Genomic DNA, 19,545 nt, shown 5'->3' on the forward strand with positions numbered 1-19,545 from the left:
TAAATACATTTTATAGATAAGTTATGCTAGGTTCAGGGGCACCTGGCTGGCTCAGTCAACGACGCATGCAACTCTTGATCTCAGGGTTGTGAGTTCGAGACCTGTGTTGGGCTTAGAGATTACTTAAAATAAAATCTTTTAAAAAATTAAAAAAGGGGCACCTGGGTGGCTCAGTCAGTCAACCATCCAACATTGGCTCAGATCATGATCTCACAGTTCATGAGTTGTATCCCCACATTGGGATCTGTGCTGACAACTCAGAGCCTGGAACTTGCTTCGGATTCTGTCTCCCTCTCTCTCTGTTCTTCCCCTGCTCATGCTCTGTCTCTTTTTCTCAAAAATAAATGTTAAAAACAAAAAACAAAAAACAAACAAAAAAAAAACTCAGGGGCACCTGAGTGGCTCAGTAGGTTAAGCCATCCAACTTCAGCTCAGGTCATGATCTCATGGTTTGTGGGTTTGACCCCGCATTGGGCTCTGTGCTGACAGCTCTGAGCTTGGAGCCTGCTTCTGATTCTGTGTCTCCTTCTCTCTCTGCCCCTCCCCTGCTCGTGCTCTCGCTTACTTTCTCTGAAAAATAAATAAAAGCATTTTTAAAAAAAGGCTCAGAGAGATTAAGTAATTTGTCTATGGTCACACAGCTAGTTAATGATAGAGTCACGTGTTCTGGCTTCAAAGCTGACCCATTTAAACTCCCTTCCTCTACTACTTCTCCTATAGTAAAGTTTAGTTTAGGTCTAAACTGCATACTAATTTAGTGTGGTTTTAACTACCATTTGTAAGAAATCTGGTTTATTTCTTGAAGACTCAGATGACACTTTTATGTGTGCTGCCTTCACAAAACTTTCCAGGCTATACCCTCCCTTGCACCATGCACCATAGAGTTAGCCCACCCAAGGGAGAAGAAAGCTGGAATATTTATATGTAAATTGTATTTATAAATTTCAAAATAATTGGCTAAGAGTTGTTTCTGGGGTGGGGAAGATTAATTCCCTGGAACTTCTGGCCAGCCTCGTGTGTAGGCAAAATGAACTCCAATGGTCAAAGGAAGGCCTCAGGTAGTGAGATACAGGTGGGCTGTAGGTAGGACTGATATACTGAGAAACAGAAATGACTTAGGGTTTATAGAGGGGACACAGTACTCATCTGCTAAAACGGCTGGTTTCTGGCTGGGACACCTGGGTGGCTCAGTCTGTTAAGTGTCTGACTTTAGCTCAGGGTCATGATCTCACTGTTGATGGGTTCAAGCCCTGTATCGGGCTCTGGGCTGACAGCTTGGAGCCTGGAGCCTGCTTTGGATTCTGTGCCTCCCTCTCTTTCTGCCCCTTGCCCTGTTCATGCCCCCCCACCCCCTCTCTCTCAAAAATAAGTAAAGACATTTAAAAATTTTTAAAAATAAGATAAAATGGCTGATTTATTGTGCAACAATTTAGTTCTTATTTCTTGGCCACTTTGTCATTCATTCAATAAACAATTACAAATAATTATTAAACTAAATTGGGTACCAGGCAGGTATAGAGTAGTAAAAAGCAACATCTCATAAGTACTAAGGAAAAGCATTTGCAAAGTTAACCACAAAAGGGGAAGGGCAAAGTAAAAGATTTAGATGGTGCCAAACTAGATAATAATTCTATTAGTAATTAATAATTCACTTTGTTTGATAGATTTGACCCTTAAGTGTTATAACTAAAGTAATGACACTGGTTTCCCCCATGGCTTAGAAATCGACATAATTACTCAATAATACCTGATGCAAATACACTCACATTAATTTCTAATCCTTCAAATTACACATATATATTATGTGTAATCATTAGTTAGTATTTATTGAACATCTACTGTAAGCAGAGTGATGCTTTAGACAGTACAGCCCAAACTTCTTTCGGATTTCTCTGCGGAGAGCAATTATGTCGTAAATTTCTCTGGGTGTGTATGTGTATACGTGCTGGTGATGAGGTCATTGGCAGCTTGGGTCACGGAGTCATAATGCAACGCAATTAGAAAACTTTAAAATGAGGGGCTCCTAGGTGGCTCAGTCAGTTACGCATCTTGATCCCAGTTCATGATCTCACCGTTCAGAGTTCGAGCCCCATGTTGGGCTCTGTGCGGACACCTCAGAGCCTGGAGACTGTTTCAGATTCTGTGTTTCCCTCTCTCTCTCTCTGCCCCTCCCCTGCTGGCCCTCCATCTGTCTCTCTTTCAAAAAGAAATAAACTTTAAAAACAAAATTAAAAATGAACTTTAAAAGGACAGAAAAAAAAAAAACTACTCTATGTCCAGACTCTAACATAATATAAAATCTCTTGAGTTAGTTTAAGAAAAATTATAAAATACTTAGAACTGAATTAAAATTTTGCATCAAAATTTGTGAGGCACAGCTAAAATAGTACTGAGTAGACAATCTGTATATTTAAATATATTTATCAGAAAAAAAGAAGAGCTTAAAAGGAAAACAACTTAATCTAAACATTTAACTCAAAATTTTGAAAAAGACCAATAGAATAAATCCAAGGAAGATAAGAAGGAGATTTTTTTTTTTAACGTTTATTTATTTTTGAGACAGAGAGAGACAGAGCATGAACAGGGGAAGGGCAGAGAGAGAGGGAGATACAGAATCCGAAACAGGCTCCAGGCTCTGAGCTGTCAGCACAGAGCCTGACGCGGGGCTCGAACTCACGGACCATGAGATCATGACCTGAGCCGAAGTCGGACGCTCAACCGACCGAGCCACCCAGGCGCCCCAAGAAGGAGATATTTAAAATAAGGGCAGAAATAAATGACAAAATCATTGGAAAACAAAACCAAAAGGCTATTATTTGGAAATACTAATAAGATAGGCCTCTGTTAAAATTGATCAAAATAAAAAGAGGATATAAAAATAAGCATAGAAATAAAAATTCAAAAGTATATTCAAAAAATTGCATCATGAAAGTAGAGTTTGGGGCAGGAATGCATGGATGGTTCAACACCAGAAAATCTATTACTGATGTATAAAAAAAAAAAAAAGGCAGTTTACACAAAAGACAGTTAAAAAGCATTAAAACTTTTTTTCTTTTATTTTAATTCCCATATAGTTAAAACATTTTTTTTTAATTAAAGGCAGAGAAAGCTTTTAAATGCAAAATTTACTTATAATTTAAAATAATTTTGGAACTAGGAATAGAATGCTTCCTGAGCTTGGTAAAAGCTATATATACTCGAACTTACAACAGAATTTATACTTAGTCACATATCTATAGATCTGAGACAAGGATGCACATTATCACTACCACTAACCACTGCTTCACATAGTACAATAATTCTGATCAAATTTGTAAGAAAAGAAGCAGAAGAAATATAAGAATTTATGGAAGTGAAATAAATATTTTCTTGTTGCAAATAATATGATAGTCTACCTAGAATAACCAATAGAATTAATATGCCAATTATTACAATATATAAGATAATTTCATGGTATTGACAGACATAATGCAAAATTCCAAAATGAAGAGTATTCTTCTTCAATGACAGATTAGCTCAATATTAAAATAAAAAAAAATACCATTCATAATTTCTAGCAAACTATAAGATATATGTGTATGAATAAATACATGGTATTTCATTTAAGGAATAATTAGATATCTGTTAAAAGAAAACAAAAAAAAAATCTGTCATGGAGAGAATCTCTTCTTTCAGACTTCGGAATGTAAACAGGTTAATTTTCTTCCCAAATACTCTTTAAATTCAGTGAAGTCTTAATTAAAATTCCAGCTGGGTATTTTGAGGAACTTCCTACATCATATTCTAAAATTTTCTTGGGAAAATTTCATGAAAATCTGCAATTTTGAACAAATAGAGCAAAAACAAAGACTTGTTTATAAAGACATATACAAAGTAAATGTAAAATAGTGAGGTTTTATACAAAGTAAATGTAAAACAGTGAGGTTCTGGCATAAGCATGGACATGAGTATGAACAAATAGACTAGTGAGTTCAGAGATGACTAATTATGTGATAAAAACAGCACTATAAATTAGTAAGAAAAAAATGGACTGCTTAACAAATGTTGTAGAGAAAAGGGGTCCTCGAATGTGGAGAAAATTAAAATCAGATTACCTTACATCACAGTCAAAGGCAGATCCCACCAAAGATTAAATATCTAAACGTGAAATGCAACACTATCAAGTTAGCACAAAATAATGCAGGAAAATACACTTGTGAATTAAAGTCAGGGAAGGATTAAAGCAAAATCCTACAATTTAAAGACATGACAAGAAAAACTGTTTTTTGGTTGTGTCAAACTTCAGAAGTTCTGTTAAAAGAAGAACGTCATAGACAAATTCGACCGTTGACAGAATTGTAGAAGAAGTGTACAATGTCTGAAACCAAAAAGGGATTATAATACACAAGTAATGACTAAAAATTAACAAGAAATTACAAGACCTTCAACGTAATGGAGGGAGAGGATATGAGCAAGGAATTCCCAGAATGTGAAACCTAAGTGACTAATAAGTACGGGATCTGGACTAGTGCTAGCCCATACGTTGCTTTGGTGAAAATTATCAAATGTCAGCCCTTTCTGAGGACAGCTCTAGTTCCCTACCAGGGCACGCAGAGCATGGCTTGGATCTCAGCTCCCACTCACATTCTTGCCTGGGCACTCTTCTGTACATAGTGTCCATTCAAACATCATGGCCCTGCATATAAAAGGATGCTCAAACTTATTAGAAATGACAGAAAAACACATCCAAACAATCAGATACCACTTTGTACCCATGAGATTTGCAAAAATAGAGAGTTAATGTTGGCAGAAGCTGGCAGACGTAGATAACCTTAGACATTACTGACTGGAGGTTGGCCTGGAACTGTAATTATGGTGGTGCTTAATCAAGTTCAAGGTAAATACACCCCATTACCCAGGGTGACCATATCAGAGACACGGACGCCCACAGAGGGACCTGCATGAGGATGTTCATTGTGGTGTTGTTTACGATGTGGAGAATTAGAGGCGATCTAAGTGTCCATTACCGGATTCCACAAAAGTCAAATGGGGTGAGAACAAACTCGAAAACATGGTTCAACCATTAGAAACAAAGTAGGCACACTCATAGTAATTTGAGTAGATTTAAAAAACATCTTTTTAATGTTTATTTATTTTTGAGAGAGAGACAGTGACAGAGAGAGACAGAGTGTGAGCGGGGGAGGGGAAGAGAGAGAAGGAGACACAGAATCTGAAGCAGGCTCCAGGCTCCGAGCTGTCAGCACAGAGCCCGAACTCGTGAACCTCAAGATCATGACCTGAAGTCCGACACTCAACTGACTGAGCCACCTGGGCACCCCTCAAATGTATTTTTTTAGGTGTTAAAATTTTTAAAAATGGTGCTGAAGCAGGTTAAGACATAAACCGAGACAACTCCTATTTCCTTATGTTAATTAACACACATTTTACAAAGGTCACAAATTGCTTCAATTAAGTAACACTTACTTTAATTAAATATAAGAAGGTCACATAAAATACAAGGGTGAGGGAAGGGTGCTGGGAGCAGAGAGATGGCAGGGAAGATATTGAGAATTAACTGAATCAAACAACGGGAAGTCTGAGAAAAGTGTTGAATTTAAACCTCTGCACCTGAGGTCAAAAAAACAAAAACAAAAACACGACAAGGAATAGAAAAAAAAAATGTGCATAAAATGGTGAGAAATAAATGAAGGTAATAAATATGAGGCTTACATTATAACTTATGGGTGTGGGGGAGGGTGTTGTAGACCAAATGGGAGGCCTCACTGAGGACATGTCATTTAGTCCTTTAGAAGAGCAGTGAAAAGTGGGACACCCGGTAAATAAGACAAGAATTAATGTGGGAAGGTGGCCCCTGGAGGTGCTGTGATGGAAAAAAGTGAGGGTGGTAATTCTGGGCCAGATCCTTCTGGGGGGCGTTGGAGTTTAGATTCTTGTGTGAATCTATGAATCAGGGAGAGCTATGGAGTGACTTAAAAGTGGAAAGTCTCACGTTTTGATTAACATACCATATTGCTATGTGGAGAATGGAACAGAGAAGAACAGGGAAGGAGCAGAGAGATCAACATGAGCCAACACTTTCACTGGGGCGAAGGCCAGAGATAAAAAGGTAACTTGAACTAGGGCGGTGGTCGTGACAGTGGAGAGAAGTAAGAAACTGTTGGAAGAACACGAAAGACAGCCCGCAGGACACAGAATTTGGGGAAAATAGTAACTCCAGTTAAGTGCCTAAATCTTATCAGTAAAAAGAATAGAATCATGGGTTTCTCCTGCTATCCAGAAATAGAGCATTACCATAAAAACTTTCCTAACCCCAAATGGCGTAAACTGAAGAAGCAAGTAACATTCATTTATATGGGAAAAAAAAAATTTTGTGACTAAGACAGTTGAATGTGCGGTTTTCATATTTCACAATACAAATACAAGTTGCTTTTTTTTTTTTTTTTTCTGTCCCACTACTTCCTTGCCAAAACTATTCTCTCTTTGATAGGAAGGGGGAGCAAGACTTCCCTGTCAGGGTGTTAGAAAACAGAGTCACAGCATCATGATCTCCTGGTGAAGTAAAATGGATTAAAGATGTTCCTGTCTCTCCTTATGTGTCTTGTTGAGTCATTCCCTGCAGAGTGGGCACCATCACGGGACCGGCGGGAGGACTCATCACTGGGATACCAGGAGTCATTGGCACATGGCCTCCCATAGGTGCCCCTCATTCCAGAAGCAGGGCCCCCTGGCATCATCACAGGAGAAGGAGGGCCCATTGCTGGCATCACGGAAGGACTCCCCATGGGAGGTGCTGGTATCATACCAGGGTGAGGAGGACAGGGACACTGGGGGTGGTGGGCTCATTGCCCCTGCAGGAGGAAGAAGAGAGAAGGGAGTAGAAAGGATCTTTCCTTTTTGAAATGCTGTGGTTGTTTTGTCAGGTCAGACTCTGAGCCTACTCTTCTGTCTGTTTCTGGTAGTCGTTCACATTCTCTTTGTGTTTTCTACCACTTTGCACGGTGTGCCTTTCTCACAGATGGAGAGACGTGGGTGAAGTATGTGATGCAGGGTCACAATAAAACTTAGGCCTGTTGCTCTGCAGGCTGCTGGCCACTCCATCCCATGCCTCCAGGAAATGGTGCACCAAATGGAAAAATGTGTGTTTCCCAGACCCAAAAAATCACCTCTCTTAAGCTTCTCTAATACCTTAGGACACATCTAACAGATGCACAAAATAAATCAAGAGAAGCCCAGATGTTCACAGACACAGTTCAAAACTATGGTGGCTGGATGCTGAGATGCTGAGTGTAGTTGGGGGAAGGAGCTTAGTGGGGCCGCTCTCACTGCCCAGGATGTGTTCTGCCTCTGCAGTGTGGCTCATTACAAAACAAATGATGACTGCTACTTTTCCTTTTTGCCTTTATCTCTAACAGGGAAAATCCTTTCCAGCTTTCTCTCAGTGTAAACAGGTAGGTCTTTCTAATAGCAAAGTGGTATAAATCAAACTTTTGGAAAGCAGAGGATACCCATACTCAGTTATTAGAGAGAAAATGCAGTATCTCTATTGTTCCAATCCTTAAGGGTTGACTTTGCTGAACGCAAGTAAGGAATCCCTGACAATAGACTTTGCTGCCGCTGAATTTCTGGATCTCAGTCTAGGAAATCATTTAAGCTAAAACTGTGTCTGAATCTGTGGTGGTAGAGAATAGGGAACAGCAGTGAAATATGGGTAGTGTGCAGAAGTTGGACTAAGTGACCGTTATGGTCTCTTTCAATGTTAAGTGGCATTCATTCTATGAGAAAAGCAGAAATCTAGATAGGAGGAGACAGTGATTGAAACCCCAAACCTCTAGCCATCCTAGTTTGCTGATTTTTTTTCCTTTTCTTTCTTTTCTTTTTTTTTTTTTTTTTTTTTTTTTTTTTTTGCTGTGGGTCTAACTATAGGATCCTCTGGGATCACAAAATCCTTTGAACATAAATGAAACTGTTCCCCACTCATTTATACTTGGTTTGTGGTTTCCAATTACAGGGGCCCCACAGATTCCTGGAAGCCCATTCATTAACCACCGAAGAGGAAGAGTCTGTGGGCCAGGATTAAGAAACTCTGGATTAACAGGTCCTATGTGCCTTGATTTTTCTTTTTCTTTTTCTTTTTCTTTTTCTTTTTCTTTTTCTTTTTCTTTTTCTTTTTCTTTTTTTTTAAACCCTTCAAGATACTCAAAGCTTGTTTAGTAGTCTCAAAGGCTAAACCCCAGTTCTATTTGTATGCAAATAACAACTCCCTGCATCCTATCCCTAGCCCTCCTGCTAAATTACAAGAATATTTGGTGGAACACAAGACACAGGTTTCTCCATGCATGGGAAGAGGGTGGTTGGAGGAAATTTCTGAGACTGGAATGGCGGTTGGAAAAAATAAACGAGTTTAGCAGTTTCAAGTACCAAGAAGGTGATGAAGTGGAGGAGGAAATAAGTGCAGAAAGATTGGCAGGATAAGCATGGTGCCGGGCTCCGGAGGCATGAAGAAATCTTTCCTTGTAGTACCGAAAACGTGCAAAGCACCTTTCAGGGATGGACAAACAATTAATTCAAAGATCGGGAGTGCCGACTTGAATCCTGCTTCTGCCTAAACAAAGACCTTTTTACAAACTGTTTTCTAATGTTTTTATTTATTTTTGAGACAGAGACAGACAGAGCATGAGCAGGGGAGGGGCAGAGAGAGAGGGAGACAGAATCCAAAACAGTCTCCAGGCTCTGAGGTGTTAGCACAGAGCCTGACGCAGGGCTCGAACTCACAGACTGTGAGATCATGACCTGAGCTGAAGTAGGCTGCCTAACCGACTGAGCCACCCACATGCCCCCTAAACAAAGGCCTTTTGAGGTTCTGTAGAAATCAGTGAGTTCTTCCCACACCTTGCCTCTCTTTCCCCACTCATTTGGTGTATATTCTTTCCGGGTAAGGAGAATACCTAAAGTCTTAAGATTCTCATTCTGTAGGCTGAAGATTGGGTGGAAGTATGCTTTGCTGTTAAGAAAATAACTGGACATATATGCTCAGAATGAACCTAAGAGTCATCATGTTGCATATACAAATATGGTATTTCTTGGAAAGCGTTTTATATTATAGGAGTTTAGCTTTCATATATAAACATGAACATAGAGGTACATCCATACACATCCCAATTAGAGGTAACACATACTTATTTCATCTCAGAAATATTAACAAGGGTGCAATAGAACAAATCACTCTATGACGCTTAAGGTACCTCTGTGATCCTTACCCACAAAGGAGGAGGAGACATGAGCAAGGGCCTTTATTCTAGGACACTGGTTCCTAATCCTCTACCATACCATCCGGTAAACATAGAGGTCTTACTACTGCCAGCCCTTGGCTAGTAACTATTTAATCGATTGAATGATTCTAGGATCCCAAGAATGACCTGAAGTCAGTGGCCCATTAATTTTCAGGCACTTTTCTTAATCACGGGTCACCTGCAACTGCCTGGGCAACCTCGCTGAGTTCCCCTGAGGATTATTTCTAGGACATGACTCATTCCATGGACGCTTTTAGAGCCAATAATCTCAGGACTAAGGACAAGGACTAAAAATGTGGCTCACTAGGTTGCCTTCAACTAGGAGTGAGCAGGGAGAATCTTAATTGGCCAAGATTTGATTAGAGATGAATTGGGGACAAGGAAAACAAAATACCTAATTCAACCTCAATCAGCTGTCTCTGTCACTCCAGTCCCCAGAGGACTTCACAGAGACCAAGCAGCTGACTGAGCTGGACCACCATGGGCCCAGCGCTCAGGTATTTGATTGGCACCCTCTTCATCCTGTCCTGTCATGTGCTCACTGCAAGGGCCACTTGTGTCCCTTGCTGATCAAGCCTGCTGTATGATTCTGTATTTCTCCCTTCTGCATGTCAGTTTCCCTCATTTATAAAGGTACAGGCCCCTCCGCTGAGAGAAGATAATGCTTGTGTGGCACGTGCCTGATAGCTACTTTGGACAAGCACACCCTAAATACCCCCGTTAATCACTATCTTGGGAATATAGAGAGCCCATCCTCCCTCTATATTCCCATCAAGCGGAATGTGCAGAAGAACAAATTGTTCGAGGTCAGGGGCTCTGGGGGTTGCCAACCCAGAGCATCTTCTTTGTAAGTAATAATTTCCGGATGGCAGGCCTTGAATCCCCTTGGAACACCGGCCATGCAAGGAGAAGGGCTGCAGGGAGTTGCGAGGCTAAGTTGCTTCACTCTAAAATCTTGTTACAGGGGACCTGGGTGGCTCAGTCAGTTAGGCGTCTGACTCTTGATTTCAGCTCAGGTCATGATTTCACGGTTCATGAGTTCATGCTTGGGATTCTCTCTCCCTCTCTCTCTGTCCCTCCCCTCCACTCTTTCCCTCTTAAAAAATAACTAAACTAAAAACAAAAAAGGTTTGTTGCGCATAGATTCCAGCAGCAGATGCTTTGTCCAGATGCTCCTGGACTCCCTGTAGGTGAGTTCCCTCAAGAAACCTATGTGGCATTATTATTGCTGTCTCTGGATCTGTTCTTGGGCCTCACTGGACCATCACCCACCCTTGGATTAGAGTCTGCTGGGGTGTGCTATACAACACAATCTGTAAAATACTGTGAACTTCACAGAAAAGAATGCTGGAAAGAACACAGAACCCTGAGACAGGGAACTTGGGCCTGGTAAACAGGCTCTTTGGCCTCTCCTTAGCTGTAGGGCCTTGGGCAGGTCCTATAACACATAGCTTAGGTCTCAGCTGGAGATGAGGCCCTTAGAATAGATGTTCATGAGCTCTCTTTAAATACCGAAATGGTTATTTTGGCACAAATTGAGATTAGTTATTACCACTCAGAAAAGAGCCCTATAAAAATTCTAGAAAATGTAGTCAGTCTTCCCAGTTAGTTGGGGATCAAGTTCCTCTATATCCTTTCAAAAGGCAATTTCTGAAAGCTACCTACGTGAGAATTCTTTATTTTAGCTGAGCCGGGACTGTGACTCTTCCCTACAGTATATAGAAGAGCACTTAAGAGCCCATGGTATACACCCAATACATTTTATTTTTAATATGTGAGTAGATGTATAAATGAGGCCTTTTTAACCCATGCAGAGGGAATGAATGACTTCTTGACCATGTGGAATATGTTACAATTAAAGCTTGGACTGAAAGTGAAGTATAGTGAAATGAGCACTCAGTTTGCCATCAGATACCCTAAGTGGGGGGTCTGAATGGTCTCTGACAAAGCGTGTGGATCCTCTAAGCTGCAGTCCTCTCATTTGTAAATGGAGACAAATACCAATATCCACCTTATTTGCCCCACAGGATTCTGATAAGAATCAAATAATATCTGAAAATGCTTTGTAAACAACAGTTATAAAAACACATGATGTCATAATACCTGAACAGTCCAATTATTTGTGGTAATGGGTTAATTGCCCCTGTATTTCCTTCACTGTTAGCTATTAAGTGTTTCATTAGTAAGCTGTAGCTTTAACTCATAAATTAAGAAAACAAAAGTTTCCTACCAAACTTCATCTATTGTTTTTAAATACAATATAAATGATCACTTTCTCTGAAAGACATTTTAATCTAATGTGTAATGAATAATGTGTATGTGTATATTATGAATAATGTGTATGTGTATATTATGATGACATCAATATCTGAGCATTCTGCATTTCCTAGGGGCATCTGACAAGCCTTGAAAATCCATATCCTTGGTCCTTATCTGTGACTGACTGCCAAATTAAAAATCTCCAAAGGCCAACTTTTGTTTTGTTTTGTTTTTATTTATTTATCCCAGCTGGTGAGACTATTTATTCATTTCATTACAGAAGCATCAGAGTGTGATTTCTTGTATTGTCCAGTCCAGCTGGAGATATTATGGAAAAACAAGGAATATGTAAGGTACTACCTTTCTAAAATCAGAAGAACTAAATTTCATAGCACATTTAGTTTCAAAGATTTATTACCAGGGATGGTGGGCCCATGCTATCAGAAGCAAAGAATGAATGCATAACAAGAATAGCAGCCCAGGCTGGGGCGCCTGGGTGGCTCAGTCGGTTAAGTGGCCGACTTCAGCTCAGGTCACGATCTCGCGGTCCGCGAGTTCGAGCCCCGCGTCGGGCTCTGGGCTGATGGCTCAGAGCCTGGAGCTTGCTTCCAATTCTGTGTCTCCCTCTCTCTCTGCCCGCCCCCCACCCCGCCCCGTTCATGCTGTGTCTCTCTCTGTCTCAAAAATAAATAAACGTTAAAAAAAAAAAAAAAAAATTAAAAAAAAAAAAAAGAAAAAAAAAAAGAATAGCAGCCCAGGCACTTTAGAGACTAATTTTCTTCCCGGAAGTATATTAGAACTTAACCACTACAGTCTGTGTTGGCCTGCTGGGGAGCTCTATTCATAGCCTGATAGTACTTGAACTTCCCACTGAAAAGTGTCCTTACAGACAGCCTCACATTCCTTCGAAAATCCTCAATGATAGCAAATCTTCATACTTTTTTATGGATTACATTCTTGAAAGCAACCCAAATCATCAAAAAACAAATCTGGGGAAAATAGTGGGCGTTCAAGTTGGGCAACATGTTATCATTTTTGTGGTTGTTATTGTAAAAGATACATCTGGATACAGGAATAGTGACAAGATGGGAAACAAGTAAAATAGACTGTAATTAAGTCTTTTCACAACTAACAGGATCTCTCAGATAGTTTACAATTGTTATTTTATAAGACTTAATGACTATTAGATCTTCTTGATAAATTCTGTGTAAACAATAGGATCATGGAAAAACAAGCATAAAACATTATTGCCTGGATATGATAACTTTTATATTCTAGAATAGCAGAATCTACATAGATTTTTTTTTCCTGAAAATTTGCTTCCTGACATGTTTTAGTAACTAGTACTAAACTTGCTTTCTTGCTGTTAACAAGTAGAAAACTAGAAAAAAAAAAATGAAGCAACTCTTTCCAGACTATGGACAACAGATAGTGCAGGACTATGATCCTTTAGAAAAGGAGAAAAAATGAGATGAGCCTTGCTATCATTCTGAAATTCTGCCTGGAAGAACTTCCTGGATCCCAGCACAGGGAGGGAAAAGCAGATTATGGAGTTCTCATTAAACTGAGGAGTCAGAGATTTGAGTACAAGGTGGCTGGGACAGCCAAAGTTTCCTGGTTAGAGTACCAGGGAGATTTCAAGTCCAGAAATCTGCATAAGGTCTCCCTAAGCCTTTGACTGAATACTAATCTGTGCATAATTAGGATGAAATTCCACAAGACCCAGTAAAGAACAACTTCTGGATCTGTGAATGGAACAATTCCCAGGGCTCCAACCGGAATGGGAGACGGTCAAGTTCATACCATCCATTGTGGAGCTACCACACTGAACGCTCAACAGAGACTTCACTAAGACATGTCTTCTCTCTAGAGTAGAGGTTTCTCTAAACAAACCCCAATATATCTTAAGAACAAGTTGCAAAAGCACAAAACCAATTTAAAGTAATATAGCTGCATACTAAAAAGAAAATAAAATCTTAAAAGGAAGACGACAAAAATCTAGACATTCAAACGCATAATACCAAAATCCAGTCAAAATTTTTGGACATTCAAAACAGCATTGTTTTGCTCACATTCCTATAAAAAAATAGAACAAAAAATGTCATGTTTTCTGTTTGTGCTTATTTATATATTGACTTTTCCTCCTAATAAAACTTTCCTTCAGAATAAACCTTTATTTTACACTAAAATTAATGCTTCAGCTCTCTTGTCATAGTTAACAATCCATTTGAATGGATGATACCTCTGACAATCTTAGCATCTTTCTGGATTATCGGGTTTCTAACACTAAGGTACAACTGCATATGAACAGACTTGTGCGAACATGGACAGCAGATCATTTACATATACTCTGTGGCTCCCCAAACTCCTATTCTGGATGGTACTTTCTTCTAAAGGGTTTTATTTACATACCACCAAGATCTGTTTGACCCCAGTCAAAGATAACAATAAGATTCTGTTCTAAATAATATACATTACTACCAAAACATGAAGTACCGTGCCCTTCCATTCCTCTTTGCTATTTTGAAGGCTTCTGGCTTCCCCAGAAGCACAGTGGGACCATATAGGCTGAAGCACAATGCAAGATGTCGCTGGTATGATCATTTGTCCTAAACACTACCAAAGACTGGAGAAAATTAGCCTCTATTTCCTTGTTTTCTAGTCTTACCTCAAATAAAGTGCCAACAGATATATATTCCGTGATCTAGAAATATAATTTGTGAAGAATAAGTTATGCATCCGCTCTGTAAAAAAAAAAAAAAAAAAAAAAGTGTATAGAAGTAATTTTATTCAACTCATTTTAAAGAACACGTATTGATTACCTACTATATGCTGGAAGTCCTGATACACAGTGAACTTAAAAGCAAACAGAGCTTAGTGTTCCATTTTATAAAGGCAGTCCTGAGTTCCATGCATTTAACTCTCAACCTCCACTTCTGTGTGTTATAAATCAACATCCTTGAACTAGTTTTGATAAGCCTTCTTTGGACGCTAATGCATCCGTTGACACATATTTCACGTCACGGTGTGGCAGAGTTCCCTGTCAGTGGAGAATTCAGATAGGAGTTTATTGCCCCTGTGGTTAGCATAACAGGCCTTATTTGTGCTATTATTTAAAGGTTTTGTTGTAGTGGCTTCCGAACATAAAAGTGGGAGAGGCCTCAGAATTACATCGGGGGTTGAGTTAGGGGCGATTCAGTGAAGTTCTATGTGCTCTATTCTCATTTTGATTAGGAATCTCTGCTTCCATTCGTTTGTTGAACTGGGCTTCTACAACTTAAGAAAAATTAAAAATCACTAATACCGTTTTACATTTTTTTATCATCAGCTCATAAAATAAATGGAAAACGGATCAAAATCAACAACTTATCTAAGTCAAAGATAAGTTGACTTATGTTTTATATACAAATAATGTATATCCATTATTAGGCTGCCAGAGTGGCAAATTTTTAACACTGGTCAGACAGTTATTATGGTCAACCAGTACATTGCTTTTATTTGGGAGGAGAAAAAGCAAAATTAATAAGTACCATCAAAACCATATAATTTCATTCATACGTAGAATTTAAGAAAGAAAACAAACAAGCAAAGGGAAGAAAGAGAGAGTGAGAGAGACCAACCAAGAAACAGATTCTTAACTATAGAGAACAAGCTGATGGTTACCAGAGGAAAGGCCATTGGAGGGATGGGCATCTTCCCCCTTAAGTGCATTAAGGAGAGCACTTGTCATGATGAGCACTGGGTGTTGTACAGAAATGTTGAATCACTATACCCTGAAATGTTTATTTATTTCATTTGATGAAAATTGATGTACCCCTGAATTGATGTTATACTGTCTGTTAACTAACTGGAATTTAAATAAAATCTTTAAAAAAAAACAAACAAAACTATTTAATGAGGTGCCTGGGTGGCTCAGTTGGTTAAGCATCCGACTTCGGCCCAGGTCGTGATCTCACGGTTCGTGGGTTCGAGCCCTCCATCAGGCTCTCTGCTGAAAGCTCAGCAGAGCTGTTTCAGATTCTGTGTTTTCCTCTCTCTCTGTCCCTCTCCCACTCATGCTCTATCTGTTTCTCAAAAATAAATAAACATTAATAATTTTTTTAAATCTATTTAAAAGAAGAGGCATAATTATAAGTTTTGAGATATGTTTTTACTTTCTTGGAAAAAAACCTCACATAGCATATGTAAGTCCCTGTTTGATTTTGATAACTTCAAACTCATTTTATGTTTTCCTTTAAAGTAAAAGCAGGAGGGGCACCTGGGTGGCTCAGTCAGTTAAGTGTCCAACTCTTGATTTAGGCTCACGTCATGATCTTACTGTTTGTGAGATCAAACCCCGCATTGGGCTTTGTGCTGCCATTGGGCATTGAGCCTGCTTGGGATTCCCTCTCTCCTTCTCTCTGTCCCCTTCCCCCACTCACATGCAAGCACGAGCTCTCTCTCTCTCTCTCTCTCTCAAAATAAATAAATGCACTTGAAAAACAAACAAACTTGGATTTAAAGTAAAAGCAGGACATATTTTAACCAGGTAATGAAAAAGTGAATCAAAACTATCTTTATCGAAAGTGTGTCTTCTCAGTTGGAAACAATAAATCATCTCTTCTTAGGAATGATGTCCCACTAGAACTCCTTTTGGAATGTCATCCAACTGAGCTCTCTGGAAATCATGAAGATGATCAACACGCCTCCCCTGGAAGAAACAGCTACGGGAGAGGGGGGAGGGGGAAAAGCCCAGAGATGTAGGGAGACATTTCAGGGAAAGGCACTGTTTGAACATGTTCTGGGAGGGCCCAGCTGATCAGTTAGATTACCTTTCCAAACACAACAAAAGCTCTTCAGGGTAGAACTGCAGTCCCTGGGTAAAGCTTCCTATTTAAAAGCAGAGATTGCCTGTGGCATTGGGGCACACCCAAGTCCTCTGAGGACTGGTTTCAAAGCTCGAGGAGGTAACAAAAAAATGGGACTGAGGCCATCAAAATGAATTTTGATTTCATCAAAACTGTAGACCTAGCCTCTAATAGAGAGAAGAAAGAGGTAGGGGTGGGAGAGGGAAAGCGGGAGGAAAACAGATCAACTAGGAAGGAGGTGTGGGTTAAGAAAGCAATCTCACCAACTTGAACCAAAGTTGTCCAAAGAAACCACTTCAGTTCTAATCCCTTTTGTAGTTCATTGACTTTCCCGGCTTCTATTTTCTCCAATTTGTCTCACTATTTTCCTTCAGATAGCAAGGGAAGAGTATGCACTAGCTTTTTAAAGGGATGGTTTCCTCCAAAATAATAGTTTTATTGTCAGCCACATCTGAATTATGATCTCAAATCTGATCCCTTTCCAGCTAAATGACCTAGCTTAGCCCAGTAGACTTCCTCACTGGAAAACTGGAGAAACGATGGTTACCACCCAAGATGGTTGTGGTTAAATTCCCCGCACACAGCAGACACTCAATAAATATTAGTGAACTCATTGAAACCCTAAGCCAATGGACTGGCTGAACAGGTTTGCATTGTTGTTATTAGCTGCATGCCCGTGGACAAGATAGACCACTTTGTGAAACCTCAGTTTCCACAGCTAGAAAAAGGGGAAAGTTGTACGATGGTAAATGGCCTACTTTTGTGGTTGTTTGGGGGATTAAATGGAAAGGAAAAAAATATAAAATATATATTCCGGGACCTGACACAGTAAGAATTCACTGAATGTTAGCACTTATTACCTCTTTTCTCTATAAATGGCTACTGATGAAGTATTCTTACCAAGGACTCAGTTTTTACCCTTTGAACAGCGTAATAAATAGGGTCACCCAAGTAGCATATTACCTCACTGTATGATATCAAATGACACGTAAATGGTGATAATGAACTGAGGACAGAAGGTGAGTCAGAAATGCTCACGTTTCAATTATACTCACTGCCTGAAAATAGATGAAACCGAAAATAAGAATGAACACACACTTAATCTTCCTGCACAGGCATCAAGATCGGTGGCTTGCCTTTTAAACTGTCCCCGAGTCCCTAATTTATTTAGAAATCGAACACAAATGATAGAATTACTTCTTTATAATGTACTTCAGTGATTGTGAAAAAAGCAGGATTTCTTGAGATCTGGAAACTAAAAAAGACAGTAGCAAGATATTAGCAAGACCGAAACCACTCATAATCATGTTCTGATTAAAAATGATAATATTGACAAAAGAGAACTTTTCTCTACCTGGTTACTGATTAAAGATGGAAGGGAGGTAGGATCAGATCTTTGTATAGAAAGAATACAGCCAGAAGCTTGGTCTTTCGCTGAAGAACTACTGAGGCCTGGCTATGGTGGTAGGTGCCAGAGAGGCAGATATAAATAAGATACCATCCAGAAGCCCTCCCCTTTCAGAATACTAAAAATATAATAGCATATAATGGATACAATTATTTTTTTTATTTATTTAAAAAAAATTTTTTTTTAACGTTTATTTGTTTTTGAGACAGAGAGAGACAGAGCATGAACGGGGGAGGGTCAGAGAGAGAGGGAGGCACAGAATCTGAAACAGGCTCCAGGCTCTGAGCAGTCAGCACACAGCCCGATGCGGGGCTCGAACTCACGGACCGCGAGATCGTGACCTGAGCCGGAGTCCAACGCTTAACTGACTGAACCACCCAGGCGCCCCTGGATACAATTATTTTAAACTTTAGGAAGAAAAGTGCTACATACATACACAGTATTAACAAGCTTAATACATCTTTCTACCAGAATTTAATTTTAATAATCTAGCGATGACTAACTACAAATAATAAAATGGAGTCGCAAAGCCTAAAAGCTGAGCTTAACAGTGACAAATGCTCACTGTTCTCTGCTATGGGCCAGACACTAGCAGGAGAGAAAGGCTTGCACACAACTGCGTATAAACCAACTGTAGAGCTCATTGCTTAGCATTTAACTGTAACATCTGAGAGCTTGTTAGGAACACAGAATCTCAGACCCACTCTAGACCTAATGAATCCGAATCTGCCCTTTAACAAGATCCCCGGGGGAGGCATGTTCACATTGTGTTTGAGAAACACTGCTACAGCAGATGGATGAGCAGTGGGCTCTGGGAACTCGTAGGAAGGGATTCCCAGCTTCAAAAAGACAATGGCTTGAAAGCTGCGTCAAAGCCTGAAGGTAGCATATGACATAAGACATCAGCACACCTCTTCACACAGGTAGATATTTGCTTGGTGAAGAATAGGTAGATACATTACTTAGGAGTACCGAATTGACAGGTATATTAACTAGTACAGTACCACACACTGGTGAGAAAAATGACAATCAGACATATTTTTGAGCTCATATATGCATGTGCTTATTAGCATAGACTTACACATTATGGTCTTTAATAACATGTTTGTTGCTCATTTTTGTTCAGTGAAACGATTGATATTGGTGACCATCTGAATTATTTAGACTTCCACAGAAAAACTTTGTCAATTGTCTCTTCCTGATGTCCAGGATTACTGGGCTTTCCATTGACCTGATACTCAGAGAGACAAGGGATTTACACTTGATCTTAGCCAAAAGGCTGGGAAGCAATTCAGAGAGACAAGGGATTTAAATGGTAATATGCATTGGAATGCCTGGGTGGCTTAGTCAGATGAAGCGTCTGATTTCGGCTCAGGTCATGATCTCACAGTTCGTGAGTTTGAACCCAGTGTCTGGTTTTGTGCTGACAGCCTGGAGCCTGCTTAGGATTCTGTGTCTCCCCCTCGGGGCACCTGGGTGGCTCAGTCGGTTAAGGGTCTGACCTGCTCAGGTCATGATCTCATGGATCGTGAGTTGGAGCCCCGCGTCAGGCTCCGTGCTGACAGCTCAGAGCCTGGATCCTGCTTCGGATTCTGTGTCTCCCTCTCTCTCTGCCCCTCCCCTGCTTGTGCTCACTCTCTCTCTCTCTTTCTCAAAAAATAAATAACCATTTAAAAATAATAATAATAAAATAAATGGTAATACGCATTGAGAAAGATTAGGGAACAGACTTTTCCCTCTT

The 19,545-nt window shown here is 39.8% G+C and overlaps 1 pseudogene; it reads right to left on the reverse strand.

Annotated features, from left to right (window-relative positions):
• Positions 1 to 6,589: 6,589 nt before the first annotated feature.
• Positions 6,590 to 19,545, reverse strand: part of LOC145715423 (uncharacterized) — a 31,054-nt pseudogene continuing 18,098 nt past the window's right edge.

This window comes from Panthera onca, chromosome B1, assembly GCF_046562875.1.
Source record: "Panthera onca isolate mPanOnc1 chromosome B1, mPanOnc1 haplotype 2, whole genome shotgun sequence".
NCBI lineage: Eukaryota > Metazoa > Chordata > Mammalia > Carnivora > Felidae > Panthera > Panthera onca.